This window comes from Oryctolagus cuniculus, chromosome 3 (assembly GCF_051225735.1).
Source record: "Oryctolagus cuniculus isolate XC-2025 breed Fujian yellow rabbit chromosome 3, ASM5122573v1, whole genome shotgun sequence".
NCBI classification, from domain to species: Eukaryota; Metazoa; Chordata; class Mammalia; order Lagomorpha; family Leporidae; genus Oryctolagus; species Oryctolagus cuniculus.
The window spans coordinates 41,377,367-41,398,788 of NC_142869.1; the positions used below are offsets into that span (position 1 = coordinate 41,377,367).

Sequence of the window (21,422 nt, forward strand, 5' to 3'; positions counted from 1 at the left end):
TATTTATGACGTCAGTCATCACCGGAGGCTCTTGTCCTGAGCTGCCAAGGCTATGGAACCCTATTGAGTTGGCTATGGAACCCTATTGAGTTCGCCAACTCCGATCTTGTTTAGACAAGGCCATGGTCAAAGTGGAAGTTCTCTCCTCCCTTCAGAGAAAGGTACCTCCTTCTTTGATGGCCCATTCTTTCTGCTGGGATCTCACTCACAGAGATCTTTCATTTAGGTTTTTTTTTTTTTTTTTTTTTTTTTTTTTTGCCACAGTGTCTTAACCAAATCATTGAGGTAGAGGAATCCTTCAAAATGAAAACAGCTTTCTAAGACTGTCTTATAGTACAGATCATTTGCGCTCCACATCCAACACTTTAAGGATACACACTGAAGGGATGGATGGAATGGAGACTAGCACAGCCCAACCATCTAAGATGGAGCTGAGGCCAGGTCAACGAGGTAATTTGACTTTTCACTGGACAAAGAATTTTTAAAAAATTATTTTAAATTTATTAGGAAAAAGGATTATTAAATATATATTATCAGAAGTTAATTTGATATTAAATTCATAATACTACTCAGCAAAATATCAGTAGAGCAAGAAATTATGAGATTTTGTCACTTTGTAGCAATATCCATTTGCTAGAGTACGAATAATAAATCCCTACACTTTACTTGGATTGAGGAAAAAATACTGGAAGATAACAGATAGAATTTCCTCTTTGTAATATCTTTCAAGGTATAGATCTAACTTTGCTTTTTTTCTTTCTAATACTAAACACTGAGCAACACATTCTTAATGAGAGTAAAGTGTCATTTTGATATAAGCTTAACTCTGATGCACAAACTCCTGTATAGGACAAAACACAATTAATGATTCATATATGCTGAACATGAAAGAAAGTAAAAACACAAATTTTAAATAGAAATGATAAGGTCATCACTTTGTATTCTTGTGCCTTCATCCCATAAAGAAAAGGGTCAATTATCACAAAAAAAATCAGCTTAAAATTATTTAAATGAAATTTATTTTAATTCACTTTGCTTAAATATCTACCTATTTGATTATAGATATATGCATAGTCCCAAGATCACTTTTCAGGAAGGGAGAAAAGATAGGAAAAAAAAAAAGGAAAGGAAAGAAATGAAACGTCTCTGAAGTGGTACAAGTGTATTTCGTATTCTCACAGCGATCCAAGGCTGTTGGTTTTCTTATCTCTGCTTTTAGAGAGAGAGGACGCAAGTCAGAGAGTTTATGGAAATTGCTCGGGATCCCAAGGTAAGTTGCAGAACGAAAACTCTCTAGACTCTGGTCCACCTGCTTCTGTCTAATCTGTCTCTAAATTCTGCTTAGGGTTTTGCAACATACAAGGGGTATTTTTTGTGTTTGTATGTTTCTTTCTTTGGTCGGCAGAACTAAGGCTATTGGGGTGATAATACTTTAATTCAGTGTCTAGAGACCTAATTTAAGCCATTTCTTTCCTTACCTGAATGTAAGGGGACAGATAGATGAAAGGGAAAATGCCATCTTTTTTTTTATCATTGCTGTTCTAATAATTAGAGTAAAAGTTACAACTTGGCTCACTGATTTATATTGGCAATGAATTTAAATTGTTTCATGTCCACAGAACGACTCTGAATTTTTAAACTCAATTTTATCTTTAAGAATCAGTGTCACAAAGTTGCATGTTATTCAAAACACAAGTTTTCCTTCTCTTAAAACGTGATTTCACAAGGTTTTTTTTTTTCCCCCAGCTTAGTTGGAAGACTGCCATCTACTGAATCAACAATACCTTCTCATGTCCTACCTGAATGATTTTCAGAATCAGTACTCTCTAAAGTTAAAATCATGCACACATAGAGAGATCATTTTACTTCCTTTTTGCAAGTTCGCTTGTGACATGCACTTAGCTCAGATATGCAGAAAACGTTAGATTTTCAGATATTTGCCTAAAAATCTAATTTGTATCGAATTAAATTTATTCACTGCAAAGAAATTCTCAGTGCTAACCTAATCCACGGCTCCGCTGCTTATGGGGTAAGATAGTTCTCATGTAGCTGATGATCTAAAACATATTTCTCTGCTCTGTCCTTCTTGTCTGTGCTCCCACCTGGCATTTGTCTCATAAATCCAAATGCAAAAATCAGATTTCGCAAAGTGATTTTTACAACTTTTGTAATTACTTCACTTTCATTGTGAACATAGGCCTTACTGTTTGTAAACCCCGGTTGCCAAGTTAACGACAATAGGAATGGGAAAACACTCAAGACAGCCTTTATCCTGAAGACCCAAGATTATTCAGTCAGAAGGAAGCAGCCTATTTTTCAGTTTAATTGTAATTAGTAACAATGTCTCTAATCATGTGGATTTTTTGTTGAATATGCTCATATGTGTCCCTTTCTTGCCCTAAGCTATTTTTTCTTCCTTTGCTCAAGTGACAGGCCAGCTCAGGGAATCAACAGGAAAACACCATATTTATTTCTACAGAATATTCCTTTTGTGTGTTTTTTTGTTTTTGTTTTTTTTTATTTTTTTTTTATTTTTTTTTTTTGGTTTCTGGGATACAGCTGTCACTTTCTGGAGGAAAGAAAAGGTTGTGACCTGTGTCCCTTCCTTCGTTCAGAGGAGATACCCTGGACCCCCAATGAGGAGACAAGATGGTTTAGTACACAGAGTCCTTCTACAATTATGACTTTGCTCTCTATTGATATTATTATAAAAATGTCATGAAGTTAAAAAAAAAAGATATATTGGGAAAAGGCATTTAAAAATCTTCAGGTTTCCAAAGCCCATCTCTAAATACAGAATAATCAGAATGAGACATCTTCAAGTTTAGAAATTACCAGAAAAAGACAAAAAGACAACAAAATAAATCTATGGTACTTCTTCATTCTAGTTAGTTTCAGTATGTTTGTAAAAATGATACTGATATTATAGTATATAACAATAATATATAGTAACTGGACCAGTTACTATATATAACATTGATTACTCACATGGTTTTATTTTTGCATTAATAAAACCTAAAGCTAAGTCCATAAAGTTGCAGATAGAAGACCATATTAAAGTATATACCTCTGTAAAATTTTTTGTGGCTGCAAAACAATTTTAATAAAACCCCTATGCATATTGCCTTAGTTACAAAGGTTAGTTATACTGTAGCTTCCTAGAAACTGCTTAAACTTCCTTGTATATATCTTTATGATTATAGTTTCCCACCAAAAGATCAAACTGGGAGCAAAAAAATAAGTGCATTCTTATTCACAGATTTACAGGACGCTAAAACTTAAACATTGATAAGACAGAAATTACTCCAAAGAAAACTATTTTCACTGGGAGAGATGAGATATTTCCCAGGGGGGAAATAGAAAATATGAATTTTTACAGCTGAAAGAAACATCTTAAAGTTATTGAATTTTAATATATGACAGCCAAATAAATTTGTTGCCCCTGCTTTGTAAACACTCAGTATCTCTTTCATAAGGTAGGTTTATCATATAATTGCAAGAACAACAGAAATTCCAGAAGTGAGATAGGAAAGTTCGGTAAGAATATCTCATCCCTTGTTGTTTTTTCATCGTGAAAGACAAATATTGGAAGATTTAGTCTCTAAGCTCATGTCCAGTTTGTGATTCTGATTCCACAAAATGTCTTTAAATCCCTCTCATCACCACAACCACCATCCTGCTTCTTCTCTGTTTACCTCCTGCATTCATCTGCAATTATAATGAAGATGCTCCCTCTCCTCACTTCCGTATCTCTTCTCCGGTGTCAGTCCTCTGATAAGTAGAAAGTCAATGAGTCTGTAATTTTTACCTATGGGAAAATGATGAAGATGTCACATAAAAGGGGAGAAAAATGTGAAAGTGTACAAGTCCTAACACTGGATCAAAAAAGACATTTCTCTCTTTGCAAGAATGTCCCTTCTCATTACCCTGGGCTTTCACCTAACATTGGATTGTTCTTCAGGTTTTGCTCAGTGCTTTTAATTTTCTTTGTTCTTGTCTATATGCCTTTGCTTTCTATTTGTTGTCCTTTTAGAGCACAAGAGTTAGATTTGCAATCATTCCAGCTCCTCCGGTATACATTTGACTTTTACCACCAATATGCCTACTACTATTTGTGTCAGCTTGACCTTCCTGCCCCAAGGGGCTGATCTTGTTGAGAGACTTGTGTTGTACTTGAAATTTGAGGAACCCACCCTGTGAGGAGGCTGTGGTTGCAGCTTCCCTGTGGTGTGAGTACCAGACTGGAGATTAGGAAACTCACAGGTTGAATTAGATTCTGCCAGCTAAATAACTTGTCACCATATAGTTATAAAGTATGTGCAAATATTCTTTTTCTTTCTTCAATGTAAATAGCTCTCCGTATTCTGCTCACATATCTTAGTAGGGAGATGATAATGGTTTATTCTACTAACCGAATTGAGTTTTTTAATGCTCCCTCCCACCCCCAAACTCCATATAGGAATTAAGTTTACTGTGAGAGTGACGAGAGGGAGAAATGTTAGTCATAGTTGATTTCTATTATTCTATTTCAAACGACCCGTACATAACTCTGGAGTATTGGTTTTCCAATGGGATTTGTGTTACAACAACAGGTTATTCCATCTTGATTAAATCTAGTCCCTATTAACTAAGAAGACATATTTAAACAAATTGTATAAGTCCTAACAAGGCTTCGTAATGATGCTAAGCTTCGAACAAAAAGAAAACATGCCCCTTTTGTTTCTTTGACCTATGGCTAGGAAGAAAGTTGGATGCAAATATTAATGACTTCAGCTTTCTGAACCTGATTCATAAGCAGTGTTTGGTGGAGAAATTAAAATGTTCATTGTCTACATGATGAACAAAAATAGGAACTTTTAAATTATGAATTGGGTTAACATCTGTTAGGCAAACTGTTTGCTTAGCTTTATTTTGCCATTTCACTTCCCTCACTACCCTCTGTCTCTCCACACATCTGGGAATGTGGTGAGAGCACCGCAGGAGCAATTATAAAGCCAGAGTCCAGTTAAGGACCCTGGATTTTCCATTTTTAGCCTCTGCTGCAATGTAAGGATGTCCCAAGAGTGGTTGATGTGGACTCCACAGGAAGAAATGTCCTGATTTAAAATACAAATAAAGCAACAAAACAAAAGAGAGGCTTTGAAAAGGCCAAGGGAGACATGCAAAACAAACTGAACTCTACTGAGAGTTCATTCAAAACATATTATTGAAGATGCAAAAATATTTTCATTTAAAGGATGGTACATTATCTATTACAGAGAAATGTTTTAAAAACAAGAGTTAAAACTTTAAAAAAAATAGTGGAAACTAGTTCAACTAGGCAGGACACAGAGATAACTAAAGGCGGGGCTTTGCTATAAAACAGCTCCGGGTTCTTACCTTGGATCTGCTACTTCCGGATGTTCTTGAAAGCAAACTACAGCTTTTGTTTTTGCTTTTTCTAAAGGCTCAGTTCCTCCATAGACAAAATGGCGATATGAGGATGATATTTCCCTTATAGCACTCCTGGAGGACTGAATGCAATAATGCATAGATGTCCTTACCAGGGTATTTGGCATGTTACAAGCATAAAATGACTGACAGCTGCTAATCATAATGAGATCATTGAGGACCAGGGTTACTGATGATTTAGTAGCATTCAGGGGATATTTAATAAATCCCAAAAGTGAAACTGTGACAGTGATTTTTATGATGAAGTGATACACAGAGTGACTTGCGAAACAGCAGGAAGAGGCTCATCCACTGAAGAAGAGAAACAATGTCTGCTTTCGCCATGCAACTACCACAGTTTTCCTAAGTTCCTTGACTGGGGGAGGAAGCACTCCAACAAGGCATCGCAGGTGTTCATATAAACTGAAAGACCACAGACACTGCTACCATGTTGAAGAATTAGACCTGGGGCCGTCACTGGCGCAGTAGCTTAAGTCTCTGCCTGTGGCACTGGCATCACATATGGGTGCCAGTTTGGGTTCCCACTGCTCCACTTCCGATCCAGCTCCTGGCTAATGTGCCTGGGAGAGCAGTAGAGATGGTCCAAGTGCTTGGGCCCCTGAACTTCTGTGGGAGACCCTGAAGAAGATCCAGGCTCCTGGCTTTAGATCAGCCCAGGTCTGGCTGTTGCGGCTCTTGGGGAGAAAACCAGTAGATGGACCTCTGTCTCTGTCTCTGTCTCTGTCTCTCTCTCTCTCTCTTTTTATTATTTGACAGGTAGAATTACAGACAGTGAGAGAGAGAGAGACAGAAAGGTTTTCCTTCCGTTGGTTCACTCCCCAAATGGCTGCAACGGATGGAGCTGTGCAGATCCAACGCCAGGAGCCGGGTGACTCTTCCTGGTCTCCCATGCGGGTGCAGGGGCCCAAGCACCTGGGCCATCCTCCATTGCTTTCCCAGGACAGAGCAGAGAGCTGGACTGGAAGAGGAGTAACCAGGACTAGAACTGGCACCCATATGGTTGCCAGGGCAGCAGGCAGAGGATTAACCAAGTGAGCTGTGCACCAGCCTGTCTCTCACTCTTTCTGTCTGTAACTCTGCCTCTCAAATAAATAAATCAATCTTTAAAAACAAGAAAGAATTACTCCTGAAGAGACCAGTCACTTGATGGCTCCATGTAAATTAAACCCCCACTCATTCTTCTTCAAACATTCCAGTCTTCTCCAAAAAGTCTCTATAGGGTGCCAGTTAAGTCTTTTGAATATGTAAAGTGAATCAAGGCACTCACTTACCTAAAAGTGTTCAAAAGATGTCAGTGTACATCCCAAAGCATACTGCAATGTCCTCCGGAGTTGGCCTCGTTGCCTGGACCTGGATCCACTACCCCGCAGCTTTCAGTCGTCCACAGTATTGGCAAGGTCGCTGATGCCTTGCAGCCTCCTTTGCTTCTACACCTTGGCTTTTACCATTTACTCCTCTTTGAACACTTAGTCTCCAGCCTTTAAACATGATAATTCCCATTAGTCTTTCAAGACTGAGCCTATCACATTCCTTCTTGGGGAATAACTTTCTCTCCTTACTCCCACCTCATTCCAGCTGTTGGGGGATCAGGGTATACAATTCCCTATCTCTGTGAAACTACAGGAAAGCCCTCCATTTGCAGGCTTGTGTACCTCACCCACATCTGCTCATTAGATCATGAGTTTTCAAGACCAAGAAGAATGTGTTGGTCATCATGCAGAGTATAATCTCAGTACATCCTAGTTGGAGAATGAACTGTTCCTATGCAGCTCATCTAAACTTGCCTTCTGCATATCAAACTGAATATTCATAGTATTTTTTATTCCTTTGAATTCACACCAGCCTGTTGACTTACAGGTAGGATTTGTTGAGATCTGGGGCTTAAACGCATAACTTAAGGACAAGCCAAAGAAAGGTATCATGGTTGTGAGATATTAGCATCAGATTTGACAGAAGCTGAATTTATTTAATTCCAGATTCAAGGAGAACCCCAAGCAAGGACCTCATGAATTATCTTTGAAGAGTAACATCTTCTTGGTTCTTATGCCAGTGTTAGGCTCTTGAGTTTACCCTTTACACAAAAGTAGCATGTGGCATTCATCAAGACCATTTGATGTTTTATTCACCATAAAGTGCATCATTGCCATTTGATAAATGCTAAACATTGATAACAATGAGGCTATGCAAAGGCTGTTTTTAGAAATGAGTTTGTGCTGCATGGCAGGGTTAACCCTGTATGTCTACACTTCTGTTCCTAGGCTGCTGCCAGTGCCTGAGGGAGGGACCCTGCACAGCAGGATTATGTGGCTTTGTTCACATCCCTAAATTTCCTCCCAAACACCTGCAGTCACCGATGTCATAAGTTTGGCTGCTGTTTCACTGCACTATCAATCTCTTAATTTGCAACTAACATGTTTAAATTTATTTCTTCCACAACCTTGGGTTGTTATTCACATCATCTGAATTAGTGTTACGGTATGTATATTTCTATATTCCTCAGGATCATTAAAGAAAAATGAGATACCTTTAAACACAAATGTGAATATTTCAACTATAGGGGCAAAGGAGGTGATTCTGAGAAGAGAAAAGTGAGATAGCCTTTATTCTTTTGAAAGGGTGACTGAATACCGGGCAAGAATGGTTTATTGCCACTGACCCGATTCTTATATGCCTCTCATTTTGTCTGCTGTACAATACCTCTCTCATGTAATGAATTCCACGTGGAGAAGAAATGTGTTCAGTTCATAGGAATATAAAACTATGCCCAATTGTATTCTATAATGGGAAAACAGTCATAAATATGAAGTCAGTCAAGGTATTCAATTATTGCTCTCTTTCCTTTGAAGTAAAATGATATTTTGATTGTCCAATTGAAAATACAGTAGCTTATCTGTTCAGAATAAATTTGTAATCTATTAGAAAGCCATTCATTGCCTGGGAAATCTCATTTTCCCCCAATTATGCCACTCAATGTGTTTAATCATTAACCTGAAAGGAGAAATTCAGTTAAAGAAAAAGAGAATCACAAGTCTCCATTGCTATTGCTAAATTAGCTCCCCCTGAGTGTCACTATAAGCACTGAATGGCAAAAGAAACTAAATAACTTCCTTTTTTTTCTGCAGAATAGAAGCTTAAGATCTTATCTATACACTGATGTCAAATGTCAAATATCAAATATTCCCTTAAAAATTCCCTTAACAATACTCCCCCTACACAAATAATTATGAAATATGCTGAAATTCATAATTTAGAATAAAAATTTAATTCTGATTTTTGATACAACTATTTAATTTCTTAATTATGTTCAATCAGAAAGTACTTGTTTTGAGACTTCAAAAAAGATTTTTTATAGGGTTTCTTGGACCACAAATATAAAATGAAAACAATATTCAAAGTCCAGATAAGTGAATCATGCATATTTACTAATTTTGCCTTTCGAGTACACATGGATTTACACTTAAGTAATGCATTGGCTCCATTTAAAATAGTCCTTAATTTACACATTTTAAAACTCATTATTATTGGCAAGTGCCAATAGTAACAAAAATGAAAATCAAAGCTCAAGTGTGCCTTGTCTTAACCAGATGATTTCCTTATGAATACTAAAGAAATAATCATAAATTATCTGACAAATGTATCATATGCCTCTTAAATTGGCATCCTGAAGCATTTGGGTCCATTTTTACTTTCTGTAAAAACACACACCTAACTGACATGTGGGGTTTATATCTAACGCCAATGTTTTTGCTCACAATAGCCCTACACACTTTGGGGATACAATTCTTGTCACTGTGGGATCTGGAGGAGAAACATGTATGTACACACACATTTCTATACAAAAACAATTTCTTTTTTGTAATCATCTGATTTTAGTGTGTTAGATTTGCTGGAAATTAGCTGTGTTTAGAAAATCTCCCTTCCACAATTACATAGGTCACATTCGAACTGCTGCCATAGCTTTTGTGTATAAAGTATGTCTCTTGCCCTCCATTTAAATTCTGGGAATAGGTAGTGGATGTTTTTCCACTCCTACTTTAAAAGTCATTCATAAACAGTTCAAAACATAGGACCATTAAGCCTGCTGTACCTGAACATACTCATTGTAGATCTTTGTTGTTCTATTTTTTTTTTTTTTGACAGTCAGAGTTAGACAGTGAGAGAGAGAGAGACAGAGAGAAAGGTCTTCCTTCTGTTGGTTCACCCCCAAAAGGCCGCTATGGCTGGTGCTCTGCGCCGATCCAAAGCCAGGAGCCAGGTGCTTCCTCCCGGTCTCCTATGCGGGTACAGAGCCCAAGCACTTGGGCCATCCTCCACTGCCTTCCCAGGCCACAGCAGAGAGCTGGACTGGAAGAGGAGCAACTGGGACAGAACTGGCACCCCAACTGGGACTAGAACCTTGGGTGCCAGCGCCGCAGGCGGAGGATTAGCCGAGTGAGCCACGGCTCCAGTCTTTGTTGTTCTATTTTTAAAGCACAAGAGGCCCATAAATCTTTCATTGTTATCCTTGGTTTGATTTTTTTATTGGATACAAGCTTTCCATAAGAGGATAAAAATTATGTATTATGGAATCTTTAAAAATAATTTATTTTTGAGACATTTATTGGAAACCTATAAGCTCTAGGCCCAGTATTAGAGAGTAAAGAAGTCAGTTTGAGAAAGATACATTCATGGACCTAAGTTGAGTCTAGTGGGGGAGACAACCATTGAGCTAGGAGTAGGAGAAGGCCATTGTAAATGCACACTTGAAAACAGATTCTTAAGGCTCACATCTAGGTGCTCTTTTAATTGTTTCATTTATACAAACCAAACTTCTTCTTCCTTTTTGTATAGATATGGGGATAAATACTAAATTCAGTTTATCCTTGTAGGCAGCTGGTGTGAGATCTCTAAGGAATTCTGTGTCAGTGACTTTGGGTCACCTTTTGAAGTCAAGTGTCAGGGGAAAAATAAAAAGTCCTAGACCATAGATAGATACTACAAATGTTCCAGGGAAAGGGAATACTCCTTTTCACATTTCTTCCCTCCCATTGTTCCTGTCTTCTTTCCCTCTGAACGGTTGCTTATTATACATATTTTTATAGATCTATATATGGAGTAGATGGCATTTTATGCAACATAATTAGAAGATGCCACAAAAACCACAAGATGAGAAAGAGCTTAAAAGGAAAAAAAGAAGCTTAAACTAAGTTTTCATATCTCACATACAGTAATTCAAGTGGCTTGGTGTGACAGAATGGTTAAAGACAGGTGAAAATGCAAAGGATTCATGGCTGTCAAAGAACAGGAACCTCTTGGGAAATGGAAAACCTACTTAGGAAAGATCACGAAGTAAGTTGGTAAAAGTACACAAATGTTGGTATGTTCAGTGTGCGGAAATAATGAAATAGGTTTCATAACCAGTTACTTCTATAAGTGTTTTATTAAACATGATTTATTGTGATTTACAACAACGCCCATTAATATTACTTCAATAAATTGTAGGCGTATTCCAAGAGTTTGATTTCAGGACACTCACTGAAAAGGCCATCCAGTGTGGCTTTATAAATGCTCCCTTTCCAAAGCTACCCCTTTTGAACTTTCTTTGGAGGGGACTGTGAGTGAGTATGTGCGGAAAGGGGAGTGGATATAAATGTGTTTTTCTAAGCAATTTCCCTTTAATTAAAAATGTGTTTTGGATTTATATTTATTTACACTTGAATTATCAAAATGTTCCCTTGGAAGAATTTTTTCCCTTTGAGGCATCTTAACTCACCCTCCCGGAAGCCACATTTTGCCATAAGTAGAAAAACTCCACACCAAGAAGCTGCAGTTTTGTTCCAGACTCTAACCCTACAATTTTGTGTGGGTTTTAAACTTGGCAAAATGCATGATCCCATCCCTAATCATGATCCATAATAGTACAGTGTGTGACAGTGGGGACAGAGGACTCTCCTGAAATATACCAATAAATCTACCCAGGACAGTTGTCTGTGTTCTACTGTGCCCTTCCCCAAGTAATCCCAGGGAGGGTGTTCCCTTCAGCCAAACTCTCCTTTGTCCCCAAGATATTGGACAAACCTAGGTCCCGCTGCCTGTGAACGATGTGTCTGCTACTTGACGATTTCCGGTCTAATTGCCACTCACCTGCTTTGTTTTGATTCTTAGGACCAGAACCATATTCCTTCTAAGATATCCCCACACAGCTGTCTTTATGGCCATGGAGTTCTTTATCCAGGACTTAGCTTTACTCATACATCTTCCTCTTGCAGAGGCTGGGTATAAAACAGACAAATCAGGATTTACACCTAAATCCCCTATGTTGTAGCATTCTTAGTTATTAAGAAACTAGAAAAAACGAAGGGTTTTCTCGGAGACATCCCAACTGAGATCAACACCGTTTTCTCCTCTGTGGGGCCTTGATGGTGGCCTGGTCAATCCTGACAGAGAGTCCCTTAACTTGGCTACGTTTGCTTCCTGTACATGTGGCACAGCCAGGCCTTCTAGATAAAAACGCTCTCCACCCTCCGCAATGGGCTGAGGGCCTTTGCTTGATTGCAACCCTCCACCTCCAAACCACCCTGGGTCAGCGTCACGGGCGGGTCTTTCACTGCTTCTCAGGGCATCTGCAGAGAATGCCCAAGCATCCAACAATGAAAGTAACAGCAGCATCTTTAAAAGGTATTTGTTAGCACTCACCCCTTAGACATAACTATTATTTAAGGGAAACATTATAATTGTGGTGAAATTATAGATTGCCATTTTTCTCAGACTTCCTACAGTCAACCTCTACCCATTATATGCTATATTTGGACTGATCCACTGAGCTCCTTGGAGGAAGGCCATTCACTCAGTGCTTACTTGCAAATGGAGTGATGGGAAGAAAAAGAGAAACTTTCATGATAATTCTTATTTCATAAAGTGTCATGTTATTTATAGAAAAATGAGACAGTAAAGTGTCCTTTCTTTTAAATCTGGCCTTTCCTGCACCCCATAATTTAGGGTAATATAATAAGTGATTTGAAAATAAAGATTTGAGACAACATTTCAGCATTAGTGCTTTTAAGACAAAACAAACATTCAAAATAAAACCTAAACCACCAAAGTGAACTCTATCATTAAATGCCTACTTTTTGCTAAATTTGTAGTTATAGCATCTCAAAATCTCTAACTCTTCAATTGTTACCACTTACAAAGTAAAAATAATTGTATTATTTTCTGTGGTACTAGGGCATTATGGCCCATTATTTTTCTCTTCCCAAAAGTACAAGTGGATTTGCATCAGCAGCTATTAAATGGGATTAATGAACTTAGAGGAATTTAAATAACAATATGAGATTTCAGAGATGAGCAAACTGCCTATAATATTTCAGGCTCCTGATTCTGAATTATTTCAGTTTTGTCTCATCAAGGCTCATTGAATCTTATCCCATTGTACATTTATAAATCAGAGTGAACATTTTAGCTTGCAAGAGATAAATTCAATTCCAAAGTTCCTTTCCTGCACATAGGATGGAATCTACTCACATACAATTGTGCCAAAAATAAATGTGAGAAATACTGTAAATAATAAATGCCAGACAGTTCAACTGTGATCATTAATCCTGTGAAACAACTCTGTCACCTTCATTCATGATTTTTTCTGTCATTTAAGAACACTGCATATCTCAAGAGTTTTGGTGTGCTGTGGGAAGAGGTCCCTAAAGTTAAGGGCATAAATAGTAGACTCGTATTCCCTCCCCAAGCCATTCTTCCCACCCCCCGTCTGGCTAGGCTGCTCTAAAATGTTTTCATAGAATTCTACTCTCATTTTACCTTTGCACTCTGAAATTGTTCACCTGACTTACCAGCTTCCCAGATAACTGAATAGGAACTCACCAAAAAGAGTTCTGCTTTCACATAAAGGCCTTGTAGATTATCTGCATGAAGCTTGCAAAAAGGATTGAAAAAGCTGTCTATAGACATTATAGCTGAGACCACCTTCTTAACCCCTTATTTTACAATTTAAATAAGCTGTATCCAGTATAGTCATGCAATGAACACTCCAAGATGATCTCCCGAAACCTCGATGCACAGTGTGATGGGCAAGTCTGCTGCGCAGGCATCCCCTGGGGGCCTAAGAAATGCAATGTCTAACTGAATCAAGAGCCTGCATTTTCACACAGTGCCCAGCAGCCCACATGCACACCCAAGTTTGAGAAGCATGCTCCACAGCATTTGTCCTCAAAATGTGGGCTACAGACCACCTGAGCAGCATCACCTGGGTTCCTCCTCAAAAATGCCTATTTTGCTCACCATCTGGGTCCCATTTGGACCCTTAATCAGACTTTCTAAAGGTGATGCCTATGATTTTGTATTTTCAACAAATACTATAGGTCCTTGAGGCTGAAAATGTGGTCAAAGACAAATTCAGACCCTCAGGCCCTACCTTTCACCTGCCAAGTCAGTTTCTGCAGTTTCACAGGAACCTCTGGTATTTCTAAGAACATTCAGTTTTGACAATTATGGTTCCAGGTGACGCTTGTATATACTACGTTAAAAAGAAAACTTCTCTATATTACATAATATTGTTTAATATATGAAAAAAACAAATGGATGGTGATGTTCTGTTTCTTGAAGCTTCAAATAGAAAAAATACTGGAGAAAAACTCAACAACCAGGGTCACGCCTAACAAGTGTGAGGCCTGGAACAGACAGTTGAGGTACATAAACCATAGGTATAAATATTTAAAAGTTTTAAATCAAGCTAACCAGCTACATAAAAATATTCTCTCTCCTCCTACTTTGAAAAATCTGTCAATCGCATGAAAGAGCAGATTTTAGGATCCTTCCATGCCTTGGATTTGTGTACCAGAATGTGGTAGAGCGAGATCACCAGCCCAACCCTGGGTTGTTATCATCTTCCTTTCGCTTTCCAGCCCCAATGCTGTGCCCTACTTGAGACTTGCAGTGCACTTTTGTGGGAACCCAACCTATACTTGGCAATGCCTGGGGTTAGAGGTTTGGACTCTGACACTATGGTATTCATGCAGGTTGGTAGACCCAGGAAAGAAGCCTGTGCATGCCCTGGAAATCTGCACAGAGTCTTTCAGGAGGTCGAGTCTAGCTCCAGATACCCCAAGCATTCTTGGAAGAGAGGACATGTGCTTTGTGTTGCACACCCTGTTTGCAACATCCCCTGGGCAGACTTCCCACCAAGGTGACAAGGGTCAGAGCCAGACTGGCAGTGGAGCCCAGCAGGCGCTCCTCTTCCTATGGTGTAAGGGTGGCATTGTTAGAAATACTAGACTTTCTGTTTGCAATTATTTTTATTTTAGGGGTATGGAGGGGGGAAGAGAGGGGGAAAGAGAGAGAGGAAGAGAGAAAGAGGGAGAGATTCATCTGCAAGTTTACTCCACAAATGCAGGAGTGAGTCATGCTGAATCCAGAAGCTTGGAACTCAATCCAGGTCTCCCATGTGATTGGCAGGAACCCAATTAGTTGGGCAATCACCTGCCTCCTAGGGTGTGTATTGGCAGGAAGTGGGAATTGAGAGCAGAATCATTCCAGCATAGGATGCGAGTGTGCCAGGTGACATAGTCACCCCTGAACTGCAATACCCACCACAATATTGGAGTAACTGAACATGTCATAGCAGAAGGCCATGTAAAGTCTGGCTTCTAGCAAAGAATCTGAAGTTACGGCTATCTAGTTTTCATATCTTTAATCTACCCCTTGTTCTCTGTGTGATTATAACCAAGGCATTGTCCTGAGTCTTATGGTCAGTAAATGAAGATAATGATTAGAACACATTATAGAACTATTGTGACACATTTTTTAAAATTGCATTTGTAGTAATTAGCACAATGCCTAAAGCATTTAAGCTCCATAAATGCCAGGATTACCTTTAGAGATTACTCTTTTTTTCAACATTGCTACTTAAGTATGACTTACACTGACCAAAGCATTTTGATATTTATAAATCATTATTTGTAATAATTCATGCTTTAAATGAAGGAGGTATCTTTGTTCCTAAGTAATGGAGCATGAGGAGATTTTTAGGTAGAAGGGAATCATTTTTTAAGGATGATGCTTCTCAGAGCCATGTGAAATGATCTGAGTTAAGGCTAGTGCCAAGAAAAGCCATTAGGAGGTGAAAGGGAATCAGAGACTGAGTTGAAAGCCCAATTGTGGAAATGTACTAGGAGAAGTCATTGGGAGGAGTGGAATCTTAGAGTCTGAGGAAGGAGGAAACAGAACTTCAAAGAGGCTACAGACTTCAGAATGCTGAGGAGAGGTGAGAAATAAAGGGAAAGAAAAACTAGTTCTTGAACTCTGCATTAACAAAGTAACTGGAGATGTTGCTACCAACTGTTGCTGTTGAATTTTGAGGACTGGTTAAGGAGGCAACAGGAACTGAAGAGTGTTAATTTCTCTTGCAAGAAATATAATTCTAAGAGAAGAGGGAAAGCCAAAGACAATTAGACTTGTAACACAATATTTATTTGTATTTATTTGAAAAGTAGAATTACAGAGAGAGGAGAGAGAGAGAATGAGAGAGAGAGAGAAAGAGATCTTCTACCCGCTGGTTCTCTCCCTAGATGGCTGCAATAGCCTGGGCTGGGCCAGATGGAAACCAGAAGACAGGAGCTTCTGGCTCTCCCATATGGGTGCAGGGGCCTAAACACTTGGACCATCTTCTACTGCTTTCCCAGGCCATTAGCAGGGAGGCGGATCAGAAGTGGAGCAGGTAGATCTCCAACCTTTGCCTTTTGGGATGCTAGTGTAGGAGGGGCAGCTTAACCCACTGTGCCACAGTGCAGGCTCCCAACAGTTAGACTCTTTAGGGGACAACAGAGTCAGGAGAAGATAATTGGGTGCATTTCATTTTTAGATGTGTGAGAGGACATCTTTCAACTTGCACATTTGTTCACAGACAACAACTTGTGTCAAATCTGATGCTATTAAATGCTGGTAAAGTTTTGTAGCAAGCATGACAAGAAAGTTTTAGAGGAGATGGATATGAAAAAGAAGGGCTACGTGGTACCACTGTGTTCCAGAGAAAGTAGAGGGATTCAGTCTCAACCACTCTTGGGAGGTTGAGGGGGGATAGGACTGGAGCAAGACATGGGAGCTCTTCCATAGAACGTTAGGCATTAAAAAAACGAAATAAGCCTAACAGGTAAATACCCACTTTGGACTTGGTTATCTGCATACGGCTGGGTGGGCAGGCTGTTTTATGGCATTGATTCTGTAGATAATTGCCTCATATTTCCACTGTCTGGGTAGATACTACTTACGGGTTTTGGATGTTTCCCTAGAGCTATGAACTGTCACCATAGTTCATGCCTTACAATGAAACTAAACAAGGCTTTTGGAAAGGGAGAAGAAATGTTTTGCATCAAACTTCATGACATGCCATGCTGCTAATGCATTTTGAATTCCACACTCCAAAACATCTGGCAAGGCTCCCATAATTCATACATCCATTGAGAGCTTCTAACTCCAAATTTAGTTAAATAAATTGTTCAGAACGTGTTTTTGTTATGTAAACTGGAGTTCTAAAGAAGTCCAAATACTCTTGGAAATTTCAAATGTGAATCCCATAAATAGTTCTAGATTTTGACTATAAGGGCCTTAAGGACTAAGCCATCATTTAACAGTGATTTTGGTACCAAGAGCATCCCATGGAGTTGCTACTTTATAATTAACTATTATGAACATTGTTTGTTTACAGGAAATTTCAGTAATCGATAACAGATATTTAGTATGGTTATTTCTGCCCTACAAGGAAATATGTATATGTTCAAAATATTTTGTTATGTTTTGAGTAATTTTTAAACCTTGAAACTTTTGGCACCATGCCTAGAGTAATTGTTTCCTAGTGAAGCATTTTCTGTAACAATAATTAAATTTGAATTTATGAAAGTGTTAAAGACATTTTAACATTAAAATGGCAATTAACTACAAGGAAGCTAGCTTTAAATTTACTGTAGATATTTAATTTAAAGATTATCTTGAATTAAATTTTTGCAGGACCTAAAGCAACACCTCCTAAACTTTCATGCATATCAAAATCCCCTTGAAAATCCTGATAAAATGCCAGTTTAGATTCACTGGGTATCAGGTGGGACCTGAGATTCTGCCTCTTTCCCAGTGATGCTGATGTCGCTGGTCTGTAGACTCAATTTGGAGTAATAAGTCTAGTCTTACAGAATGTGAAACCTACAGAGTTTATGGGAATGTGTTTTTGGTCTTCCTTCCAGCCAAATAAAATAATAAAAGAAAGAAAATTCTATAGCTTAGAATTGTTCTGATCAAAAAATTTTGTTGATTGGAATTTTTTTTTTGGAAATGCAATTCAGTTAAGCATGATTGACTCAGAGAACCTCATGTTTTGTTTTTATTATTTCAGTCATAGCAATCAAGAAACTCTCTAAAAGATGCTTATTTTAATACAAAAATCCACATGTAGTTTTTAACAATATGTGTATTCCATGTACTTTCTGTAGATTGCACTCACATGCTGATCAGCAAGCAGTGCCTTCATTAGGATTCCTCAGAGTAAAATGAATCCAACACAGAAACTGAAGAGTGTCTAATGAGACCCTAGGAATGTTTCTAGGAACTATTTCTCAGCAACTAGGCATTGTAGGCAACTATAAGCCCGCATCTGATATGGCCCCTGTCTAACCTCTGAGCCTCTGCTGCTCCCCTCCTCTCAGGGGAAAGACACCATTTTACTTTCAGTAAGCTTTGCACTTTGTATTTTCTTTGCCCTGCCCACTTTGGCAGTCTCTACCCTGAATTCCATCACACAATACCTAATGAACTCCTGTCTATACATCTCAGCTCAGAGAGAGATTCGCCTTGAGGGCTTCTTTAAAACTCCAGTCCAAGTTAAGCTCCTCTTGGCACCTTGCACCCTTTCCCAAATCAGTTAATTTAATTAAATATTAGACATTTAACTCTTCCCTTTTTAAAATGTCCCTCACTAAACTAAAAGCTCCATAAAGGTAGGAACTAGGGTGTTTTGCTCTTCACGTTCCGCTAAGCCAAGCACAATTCCTGGCACATAACGGGGCTTTCTTTCACAGTAAACATTTGAAGAAAGAGAGCCTGGTTGTTTCCTTGTACCGATAGTTGTGCTTTGACCTTGGAAGAAGCCCACAGACAAGTGTTTATAAAGCTCTGACAATGATCATCCACACAACTGCTAAGACAGTTATCATGGTAGCATTCTAGAGTGAAAAGCCCAGAAAGGACCTCAGTTTACAGGAGGAAAATCTGAAGCAGAGGAGGCTGATGGGCTTGGTGTCATCCAACTTAATCCCCAAGAGGGCGGAGAGTTGGATTCCTTGGCCCGCAACTCCGTGGTCTTTCCCCTAGCACATGGCTATGTCCCAGAGGAAATGTTTATAAATGCAGGGGGGAAATGTGTTCTATTTCCCTTGTGTTTCACTGAATATGAACTCCCAACAATGACCACTTACTAGTAACCAGGGGATACGGTGAGTTGGTACTATCAAAATAAGAAATGAGCATTTCCAAAATTTATGTCTTTTGTCCATCTTCCCAGATTAGCAGCATCTAAATCTACTTATTCCCATAGATTCTGGACTGCTGTAGATTTATATCACTACTGAAATAAAGCCAAAATTAGTTGTGAATTCCTCTATATATTTGTTGATGCATGGATTATAATTTTTTTTCTTATACATTGAGAGTTAATTTTAACTTACTTGTTCCTAGGGGCCGGAGGAGTCACAGCCCCAATTCTTCTAGAACGTCCTACATTATATTGAAACAAATATTGCTTACCAACTTTGACACCAGAAAGGAAAGGATCAAAGTTAGAACATTATAACCAAGAGTAGGCAGCATTCATTTCTTTGCTTTGTTGTCCTTCCTGAAGAGATTTGTGAAATTTGGAAAATTTACACTAGGTACCAATTATTAATTAATTCATGACCAGCTCTGGCATTGCCAGAAACTCTGTCTCTTCAGTAGGAAATAACATCAGAAATCACAGAGTAAAGCCCACTCGTATCTGGAGTGAATCCTGATAATAAGTATACAGAAGGTTCAAAGAGGCTGATTCTGGAAACACATGAGTTCCACATATGAAAAACCTTCAAGGAATTTGCCAAGGCTTCATGTGTCAGCGCATGACAACCCAATATTAATGAATACATTCTTGAAGGGGATTCTGAATTAAGTGATGGCTGTTATTAATTTCTCAAACTGCTTTGGCCTAGTGAACCGTGGGCTTTGACTACAGAAGGTAGGGAGCATGGGCTCCAACCCAAATGCTGTCAAAAGATAAGAAATGGCTCCGACAGACATCAATCTGTTACTGTTCACAGGGCTGTCTCTTCCTCTCCTTCTCCTTCCAGTTATTAAGCAACAGTGTCAGTCATGGGCCCGTTCCTCTTTTCTCTTTTTATTAATGATTTAACATGGATATGTCATTACTGCTCTATACATCTTTATGCAGATGGCACGACTGTGCATTTTAATGGCAAATCTGTTTCTCACTTAACTACTGAACTGCAAAAAGACTTTGGCAGACTGGTTCCAGGAAAACAAACTGGTTTTAAAAGCAGCAAAAACTAAAACAATGCTTTTTGGCTCTACTGCTCATCAGAGCTTGAATAGTGATTACTTTAAAAGCCAGAATGATTTGAAAAAAAAAAAAAAAAAAAAACAGCTTATTAGAAACAATGTTAAAATATTAGGTTGGATTTGAAGACATATTAATGAGTATATTATATATCATTTTTTTGGCTGGACTATAGAAAGAATTTCTTTGCTTTGAAGTTCTAGAGTTGTGTTTTTTTAAAAACTATATGTAATATTTCTTATTTGCCTATTAATACCAATGAAAATTTTTCTTTTATTCAGTTTTCTAAAGATTAATCATTAAAATAAGTTATTCTTAAAATCTTAGTGTTTATGTATATACTCAACAAATGTTAAGCATATCTGCTAAAATAATTTCTGAGAATAGAAAGCAACTGAAGCAAATATAAGTTGAGACTGATTCTGCTTATATAACTCATTATTTATGTTATCATCTATATAAATGATTTTAAAATGCCATGCTTTGAAAAATAAACTTGTAATTTTGTGGGTTTTGTTTCCAGGTTTTTCTCTCCCTCTTTCTCTCTTTATGTTACACATTACATATATTGAACTTTTCTTTAAAACTCATAAGTTTTTCTTAATGTTACATTGTACATATTAATTTTAGTTCTTTTTTAAAGGTATATTGACTTTTGTTTAATAACAGCAATGTTTGGAAAACCCCTGCATAATATTACCCCCAGAGTGCTTTCAATTATTTACAGTTTTTCTTCTTGTGTCGCCTAAGATCAGAAATATGCTTTAAAATAATATCATAAGTTAGAAGTAGAAAGAGCCTTAATTATTATTTAGCCCAAAAATTTTGCAAACATGTATTAATTTTGAGATTCCTTTATTACACAAAATTTTGATGTGTAAAACAAACCAAAGAGGATCTGCCCCTCAAGAAAGCAGAAAAATCAGAACCATATCAGCTTATTCTATCCCCTTCTTTCCTTTTATATTTCCTGGACAGTAGTTTGAAGTCAGAATTCTAGCTTATTTTACAGATAAGAAAACCTTTTCCAGGATGGCTATTGACTCGCCCAAGGTAACACAGCTAATAAAGGGAAAATGAATAATCCTGCTATATGTGTTCCAGTATTTACAATGGCTTGGATGAAGATAAGATACTTACTACTCCAGCATCACAACGATGTGGAGGATTAACCCATACCAAACACTGGGTTAAGGGCTTGACCCAGGGAGTGAGAGTGATGTGAGCACAACGGAATAGGACCTGTGTCAGCCCAAACTGACTTTATTTCAGGACAGTATCTGGTCTTACACAAGGTGCAGCCTGACAACAATGAATTCTCTTTCCTTTCTCCAAGTCTTCAGCTAGCTTTCTTTAGAGTCTATAAACTGGGGGCAGAAGGTTATGGAATTAA

General features: G+C 38.2%; 1 long non-coding RNA gene across 4 annotated transcripts in view; it reads left to right on the top strand.

The window, feature by feature from the left end:
- Positions 1–321: 321 nt before the first annotated feature.
- The window catches only part of LOC103348808 (uncharacterized), a 34,991-nt gene continuing 13,890 nt past the window's right edge, over positions 322–21,422 (top strand). For 3 of the 4 annotated variants that reach the window (XR_011387171.2, XR_011387172.2, XR_011387173.2), the window contains exons 1-2: positions 322–450; positions 1,220–1,270. This is a non-coding gene — a long non-coding RNA (uncharacterized LOC103348808). Of the gene's footprint in view, positions 451–1,115; positions 1,271–21,422 lie in introns of those variants that run through there. The other variant, XR_007920614.3, reaches the window with a different exon arrangement.